This window comes from Anopheles gambiae, chromosome 2, assembly GCF_943734735.2.
Source record: "Anopheles gambiae chromosome 2, idAnoGambNW_F1_1, whole genome shotgun sequence".
NCBI lineage: Eukaryota > Metazoa > Arthropoda > Insecta > Diptera > Culicidae > Anopheles > Anopheles gambiae.
Window position 1 is genome coordinate 43,977,139 of NC_064601.1, and position 9,334 is coordinate 43,986,472.

At 43.8% G+C, this 9,334-nt stretch overlaps 1 long non-coding RNA gene across 1 annotated transcript; it reads right to left on the minus strand.

Annotated features, from left to right (window-relative positions):
- Positions 1 to 500: 500 nt before the first annotated feature.
- On the minus strand, positions 501 to 8,537 carry LOC133391818 (uncharacterized). The gene is made up of 2 exons (XR_009765284.1): positions 1,303 to 8,537; positions 501 to 1,232 (listed from the first exon to the last, which is right to left on the minus strand). It is a non-coding gene; the product is annotated as an uncharacterized LOC133391818 (long non-coding RNA).
- Between the last annotated feature and the right edge of the window lie 797 nt (positions 8,538 to 9,334).

Genomic DNA, 9,334 nt, shown 5'->3' on the forward strand with positions numbered 1-9,334 from the left:
AAACGTTGTTGGCTATTCGTTGTTACAGAACATCACTAGCGACCACTTAAACCGTAACGTAGCCCGCGTAGTTGCTGATGCCACATAGATTTTTGCCACGTGCCAGCCTCATATAGCCATCCTCTCCCCAGCTGCCCCACCAGTTTTTCAGTATCCAGTAGTCTTTGGTGTATCCGAGCAGGAGCATCGCGTGGTTCACTTTGGAGTTATCACACGAAGCTTCATCGTCGTAAATACCATTGCTGTTTTAGGGATGGGGGAAAGGAAGATAAATCAAAGATCTCAGGATCAGACACCAACTCAATGCTTACCTATACAACTGGAATGATTTGGGTGCCGCATTAATACTGACTGGAATGGGACCGACCTTCCACAGGGCAAATGCAAGTGCGTCTTCGTTTTTGGGCATAATGGACCACTCGCTAATGTTGGCAATTGCATAGTCTCTATTGAAGGTACACTGTCCTTGCTGTGGTAATGGAAACAAATAGATATTAAACTCAAGATGGTATACATTATGAAATATTAAAAGGGACATAATTTAAAATCAGAAAACAAGCAAATGATAATCAAAAATAAAACAAATGAAATGCTTCACACGCAGTAGCTCTGAAATTAGAAGTAAAGTATTAATTTCAATTAAATTGTCGGTTTTTTCATAGATTTAACACAATTTTGTCTTTTCATTACTCATATCTTTGCCTGCAATAACAGTTCACTATATAACCAAACTTTCACCGAGGAGGTGTAGCGGCATCTCCTGTCTGCTCCATCACTGCCATTTGGGCATCCATCAGCTTGCGTTGATTGGAACTTGGCCCGTAACTTTATCCGGCTGTCATCGGAAGGTAGATCCTGCGGTGTACTTTTTTTACGTACATGTCTGCAAACGATTACGTTGCATACGTTACACAGCTTAACACCTTTCGAAATATCGGTCGCTGCAGATCACACGATAGGATTGCACGGGAATGAATGCATCGCCGCTTTATTGTAAATCCCGCCACTTGGCACATAGAGGCGGATCAAACAAGCCGGCCCGAGGGTTGACGAAAACGCACACTTCCTTTGCAGACCATCGGCGTTCGGTGGTCAAACTGGGGTGCACTGAAACATTGCATTGTTTGCATTTTTGCAACCACATGGAAGTCGGTCGCAGATGTTTTTCTTTTCCGGTGTTGGGCGTTGCCGGTGGCGAAGTTATTGATTTGACATGCCCTCTGAACTGGTGGCTGAAACGGGAGATGGTTTACTATTAATCGCGCACTATTGAAATCACTTTGCACTCTCATTTGGTCTCACCGAGCATGATGGACATGTCTTTAGCACTATGTGTCGTAAATTGAGGTCATGGACAAAACGTTGAGGTTATCAATGTGATAAAACTTTTGATCAATCAAAGACTTTCTCTATCTACAGCTGCTAGTCGTGTAAGAACTGTAATGCTTTGCTAGCGAAGTTACTTCACACCAACTGGAAGAATCGCTACGGAATGAGTTGTTTCAGCGGTAGGCACACATGACTAAAGCGTGTTTTTGTTGTGAATCAAATGTGTGCTTGTTTATTTACGATTCAATTAGATTGATGATCGTGCAAAAATAGGAAACGAGCTTTGAAACAAAATTCGTATGCGGTAGTCCGTTACCGTTGAAATTGAGACATACATATCATGCTAAAAATGGAAAGGTTTTACTTTATATATGTGAGTAAAATTTTAACAGTGTGCTTAAAGCTGAGGTCAAAAAATCTATGAATGGATGGTTTTACGATGCTAGCCCGCTTTATTATAAGTAGTTTATTACTTGGCGGCTGAAATCATATCAACAATCCATACAATACAGCAAATCTAGCCATAGAATTTAAGCCTGATAAATTAAAGGATAACATTTTTTTAAGAAGCATGGCTATGTTAGTAAGAAAGGTTAAAAATTGTTTGGATGGATATTATTAAATTTATTAAAAGTATTAGTATGACTCATTTCAAATAAAAAAACAAAAAATAAACAATGGTGAAATTCAATTTGGCAGAACGTAATTGTCAAATGTATACAACCCGGATGTTGTATATTGTTCCACTGACAGGCTGAAATGTCAGTTTGTTGGCTGGAAACAGAAAACGAGTGAATATTAGTAAAACCTGCACAACTTCTTTAAAACAACATTTTACTTGCATAGCATCGTTACTACAACCCTTTAAAGCAAGAAAATGGATCATGTTCGAAAAGCTCTATAATTCTGGTGCATAAATTAACGAGCCCGGGCACCTGTTACCATCCCGGTTAGTAATTTACCAAACAGATCATTTAAATGGAGCGTGTTGGGAAGGGTCTGGTGTGCAATAAATTAAAAGCATCCTGTTTATCTACCATTAGGTACTTCATTAGACGAACACTCGGTCAAACCGGGAGCTACATAAATTCCACGCGCACAAACCATTCGCACTGCCCTGCAGGACGGATGATTTACAGATCGTAGTGACCGTGGCCTTAAAGATCATTTCTGCAACTGATTTATTTTAATGACAGTGCCACCGATTGACTGCGATACGTTTCGTGCTACGGTCGAAGAATTCTTTGCTTAAATGCTTTTTCCATCTTCGCCGGCGGTGTCTTGTGTCATGAACACACTTACACACACACCGTGCTAAATGGTGCATATTTTATCACCTTACCATAAAGCCTGGGGATACCAACGTGAAAAAAAAACTAAAACTCTTGCTGTTCCAGTTGATCGTAAATCGAAGTGTGGAACGGGATCGAGCTCTCAGTGGCATCCAAGCGCAGGGCAATTGAAGATGGCACCAGTGCATGATTTAATTACAGCGTCCATTAAGGTGAAAAATTTGCTACACTTTTCATCCGAACCTGACAGCGGCATGTCGCGAGCCGCTTTCGCTATTCACGGTAGCGCTTGCCGGTCGGCAGGTCTTGCGCTAGGTCTTGTGCATGAGTGCCCTATTATTAGTGCCATTGGAAGTTATCGGGTTGGCCAGACGTCCTGGATTGATTCTGCTCCGACCAGAAGGAGTGTTGAAACGGACGGCAGCCCCAGATGGAATTGGTTGAAAGAACTCTGGTGCGCTTGAAGTTGGAATACGTCCTTACAAGAAAGTCCTGCTACGGGTCCAGTATCCATCAGTACAGTGAGCTCAGCGCGAGAATTGCCCGCACTTAAACTTCCTGCACATTTGCATTTCTGCTATACCCCGTCCGAAACTGCCGCCCAACACCAGACGTGTCGGGTGACTGAGATTAAAGCACATCGATAAGCAGATTATATGCGTACCATTGCACACTGGCACTCATTCGCCGGGTCTCGAGCACTTACTCGAGCGCTATAGCTGGTCCACTGGTAGAGGAAGTGGAACTTGTTCCACACAGTATACCGTATGCCGTGTTCCATAAACACGTGAGGCCGGGATGGGTTGCAAAATCGGGAGCAGTTTTTCACTGGAAATAAATTATTATCACTGTCCGGTGGTGGTGGTGGTGATAAACCTTTACCGAACAACTAAGGGTGTCCAATGGTCCTGTAGCTTTTTTCCCCTTGTCCGGTTTTTTAACAGCGAGGCAGCTTTGATCATTTTTAATACAGTCTGGAACGAAGCAGCATCCTGCGGTGCGAAGAGGCTCAGACTCAGCCAGACTAGTTTGTGGGGCATTACGGGGTCGAACTGCAGAAGCCTTGTCCCCTTCAACTCGTCTCACACACACGCACATACACACCTGCTTCTCCCCATGTTGCTGGTTATCTAACATTAATTAACATATAAATATTGATCTTTGTATCGTCGGGCTCGGTTCAGCATCTTATCGGGCGATCTGATGTTAGTAGTCACTAGTGTTGGGCTTCGCTTGCAGAATGAGTTTGCAACCTGTTCGGGCTGCTAGTCTGCGTAGTCTCTGGCGTAGAACCAATCGTACGTCTCTAGGGGGCCAGCTAATCATCTTTAGACCATCATTCGACGTACAAAGTGTTTGGAACACCGTGTGTCTCTGGTGTGTGGTGTGGAGAGATTGCACCCGATAACACCGTTTGACATGAGCAGTGCAGAGCTTTCGATCATTGATCCCGTGAGCTTAATGGCGTGCGAGGATACGCGTATGCTGGTGCTAGAGTGATGACGATGTCTTGTACCCGTTGCCGATGCTCCCTCGGGGAGGTTCACGTAGGGTTATCCGCGCAGGTTGTCGCAGTTAGGCTTGGTGTGTAGTTGGAAATTAGTTGCGGCAACAGGTTGAACGAAGCAATGGTGCACGTTGCGATAGGTTACGTCCGGCGTCTCATGGAGCAGGAGCAATTAATCGATGAATATCGATAAGCAAAATTAGTGTCAGGTCTGATTAGAAATGTGTACCAACCTCTGGGTGTGCTAATGGAATCTTAACGAGCTCGTAAAATTAAATAAATAACACGCAACAACGAGCCGACAGGGAAGGTGTGACGATAGAGAGCTTCATTTCGATGAGGAAGCTAGCAAGAAAACTTTAAATGTCACGAAAATTAATGTTTTTGCATAATTCTACAATTCTTTAGAAATTTGTTTTATTTCTTGCAATTTTGACACTAGAGTACAATAGCTGGACTACAAACTAATATTTCATGTCTCGTTTCGACAGCAGAACATGACGTACCATGTCACGAATGGAATGCCTTTGAAGTAAACAAAACAAACAAACTAGTAACCAGTATAAAGATTCCATTTCTGTGAATCAAGATTGGACAAGTATCGTTGATTTACGCACTCGGCGCGAATTGTGTGTAGTGATCACCACTGCTCACAGCAGGTTAGAATCATCGCATACGATCGACATGCAAGTGCAGTTTTGAATTTTACCACGATCATGTTGTAGCGCTCTGACACAAAGGCTGCATCAATTCGACAGCATGTAATACATTCCTGATTCCTTTTCGATCGTTTCTAGTCCATCGAGCAAAAGAAGATCCAGTTCGAGTCGAATGAAAAGTGAACAAGATAAATTGAAAAATGTGTATATGTTAAATAAAAAACGAAAACGAAAACAAACGTTGCTCGATGGTTTAAAAACAAGAACATCAAGGTTCTCGATGGTGGGTGAGACTTCTTGGAAGATATCGACATTCGCTCTATCGATGTATTATGCATTTTGCTCGCGGTTGGTGCTCAAGGTGCCAAAGATTGAGATTTGAAAATCGAGAAAACAGAAATAAATGATACCAATCTACATGTGTGATACAATTTATTTAAATTTTGTGATTCAACTTTTTTCACCTCCTTTTGTTGTCTTTCCGAACTCCAATACAAAGGCAAGTTATTGAAAGCATGTTGTGTATTTACTATGTACATATAATTGCATCACTGTAATGTTATGAACTGTACTATGAAGACACTTTTGTCGATCATTTAACCCATTTAACACAAGCAACTAAAAACGAAGCTCATAAAAAATAATGACCCAAACGAGGCGAGTTTGGGGCGTAGACAGGCTCAGTTGAATTTCGTGGTCATCAGGACACCTTTCAGCTGCACGCCCCAAATTAATGTGCATCTTACGTAGGTTCCACACCCACCGACAGAGGACAAGCGTGAAATTTTCAACCGAATATTTATGTGCTTGCGAAGGTCTGTGATATCGCTTCGTAGCAACGTTTGTGCCCCGAGGGCAACGCCGATCGCGTTCGATCACGGGACAAGCAAGCGTTAGCAATTAACACTCGCGAGTAAACCGCGACCACGCCAGACGCTTTTGCAACCAGACGCTCTGGCCCTGACCCTCGGGGGGAATTAGGTGCATTTCATGGGGTCGTTGGTTTGGTGAGCCAACCAGCAACGCAAAAATGCTCCAAATTAATTCTTTTTTATGTGTCTGTGTGAGTGGGGGTCTGCTCGCTGCCCCAAACGATCAGCCGCTTTCCGGTAGATCACACGAGAAGCGTTGCATTTTGTTTGTTTGCTTTTCAATTTGGTCGATTGCATTCCCACCCGAGCTGGTGTGGGATGTGGTAGGAATTAAAAAGTATGGCTTAACGACTTCTTAATTATGGTCATTCCTGGCGGAGACACCCTGGTCTCGGAAGTGGCTCAGAATTGATTGGATGGGTAGGACGGTTTTTCGGTTCGATTTTTCTTACACAAATCTTGCCATAGTATTTGCTGGCTGACGAGGGCGTCATTTGTCGGCCTACGCGGTTGAATATTTGGTTGCGATTTATTTACGATTCCCTCGCGGATGGTAAATAATTAGTTCAGCGACCGTTGTCCGGAGGAGTGTCTAATTAGTCGCCTTTATGTGGTATGACATGTTTTTTTGTGCATGCTAATTATGACAAACGTTAAGGGAGGAAAGCATAGAGAGTGCATATTTAAAAAGCGAAATATTCTGTTTATGGTGTAATGAGAAATATTGGGCGCCTTCAAACTGCGCGCTAGCATTGAGATGCTTTTGCCTGAAGGTCGTTACAACACCCGCGCCAGCGCGTAATGAGCGCTTACCGTTCGCGTTTGTGGCCGAACGTGTCAAATCACTTGATTATGCGGTTCATGGATGTGGCAAAAAGGTAGCTGGAGCCAAATTTGGTCAAATGAGGCGCAGGCTTGCAACCTGAAGTGCGCTGCTGGTCCGGAATTGTGCGCTAGTGCATTAGCTTAGCCGTACCGAACCGGACCGCTGGCAAGGAATGGACCATAGTGCTATGGCGATTGCGACGGCCCAGCGGGTGATCCGGTTGTAACATTATTTGGCGCAATTTTATGCTTTCTCACGGTTTCGTCCATTTGTCCAACGGCGGAGGATAGGAATGGAGTTGTTTTTTAGTCGAGGGAAAAGCAACTGGTGAAGATGGTGATGGGTTCTCGTGGAAGTGGAATCCTCTAGCAAGTTGACCATATTCGGATTGGGGTGCCTTCAACGCGCCGCCGCATGCTTACGCATGTTTCATTTGCGCCAGTTACCTTTGACAGGTTGCTGATCGTATTGAGTCACCCGGTCTGGCGAGCTCTTATGGATATTTGATTAAGAAATTCAATTCCTGTACAACTGTCAAGCAGATACACTTTCAATATGCATGCAAATATTTCACCAAGACGGTGTGGTTTTTTTTTATTAGGCTTCAATTTGTATATTCAACTTTGAACGTGTTGTGTTTTAATTTTGGTACATAAACATGCAAAATGTATACTGATTGGAACTATAAAATCATGTCGTACGCAACGGTGTCCACAGCTACTGCGGGGCAAAAATGGAAAATTAATTAAAACTCAAACATTGTGTATTCTTTAGCATTGCAGCTACACTTACACACCGGCAACCTAAAGCTTTTCCCATCACCATCATAAGGTAAGTGCTTTTTTGCTGCAGTGCGCGACAACACTGTCCGTGTTGCTTTTCAATTATTTATGAATGAAGTAGCAAACTGGTTGCATCGACCACCGACGGTTTCCAATGTGCAATGCGTCCAGCGCTGGAGATCGAATGCGGCAGCGCCGTAAGTGACGGTCGCACAGAGCACAGTCCCCGCAGCAAATATAAAACTAATTGCATTTTCCCACATTGCATTGCATTACCGATCATGATCGTGCGGTGGTACGATTCTTTTCCCGTTCCCAACAAGATGCATCTCGGGTGCAGGTCGACGTTACCGCCAGCTGTCGATCTCGTCTCGTCTGTTGGTGCGTTGCTGCCTATTGAGTTATTTATGATGGAGCTATTAATTTTCCAAACTCCCTTCGGTGGGTTCTTGGGCACTTTTCTCCCCCTCTCCCCCCTTCCTCCACCGATTCGTCGGACCAGCATCGCAGCCACTGTCATCGCGGGAATGGTTAGCTTTGTGAGCAGTTTTCATTCAACACAACCGCTTCCCGACACGGCAACCCCACGTGGTGCGATGGGGTCGTCGATTGAATGCGTGCGTTAGAGGATCGTTTTGAAAGGGGTGCGAGCTGTAAAAGTTTGATGAGAAACTGTCAGCCGATAATTGCAATCGATTTGATGGCTTTATTAAGTTATTACGGCAGTTTATGGGTTCCTGCCCGGGTCTGATCCGGCATGACGCGCGACTGCTGCACTTGCACCGCAGTGATCGGTGGCTGCCGTTTGGGCGATAATCGACCGCTTCTCTCCACCCGGCAGGCGCAGTGTTTGGCAATAAATAACGCCTGCATTTGGTGTGAAGCATTGGTGTTAATTGATGATGCGCTGGCGAGATGGCAGGTTTGGCGGGCTACAGAAAAAAGGGAAGTTGTCATATAATGCGAATGTGTCATGCAATCACACCTTCGACCTTGTTGCTAATGTTGCAAATTGATTTCATTGTCAGGAATACATCACGTAGCTCTGTTCAGTGGCATATGGTATTAATCGTTCGGCGTGTAGAGTTTACGACGTTCAGCATGGCTTGAGCTTTACTTCGGTTATTTTATTGTTATTTTATAGTCGCTGTTATGGCACAGCGCTCATCTGGTACCTAATTTTGTGTTTATGATTTTCTCAAGTAATATGCTCCGTAGTGCAATAAAGTCTTGCATAAATCAATGCATAGTTTGGAAGCACATGATAATTTTGCTTGGTAGCATGGTTATTTCTTATGCATTGAGTGAGAAACATATAAGTAAAAAACAAAAATAATGAATTACTCAGTAAAGTTATACAATATTGCAAATCAACACTTAAATTTCGCTCCAATTCCCATTGATGAAAGTTCAAATGCTCTTCCTGTTAGAAGAATTTGAAAAACGTAAATGCTGGATTTAAAAACTGAGAGGCGTTAAAATTGAGTAATTTTAATAACATGAAAAAAGGCATAATTTTGCACACAAATCTAGCGTTTAGCTTTAACATATGTTATGGGTTTATCCGGCACCTACTGCACAATTTGCATTCCAAAATGAAATAAAAATAAATTATTGCTCCCTCCCCGGCCGCGTAGGAGTGTCAAGATTTACAGCTGCAAATATAAAAGCGCTAGAAAAACAAACAGGAACACAATGAGGCTGCGCAGAAGACATCCACCACTAATGTCGGCTCGCTTGCGTGTCCCATACATGCGTGTGCCGAACAATGCTGCCCCCAAAAGCTAGCGCCCGGCTGGCGGGGCACGAAGGTAATCCAATAATTTTTAATCTCTGTTTGCTTTCGCCCATTGTGCAGCAGTCAAAATAATTTCCAATGGGCGAACCGGGCCAGGAGGAGGAATGTAAATTTCCTCGACCGCATCCAGCATCCGACTCATTTACGACAACCGGGTCCGGGCGTCGATCGTAAAAAGTCGACGGGCCATCCGAATCGACAAATCAAAATTTAATAATTCTACCAACACCTTTCCACCCCCCGGGTACCTTTTGCTGACCGGACTGTGC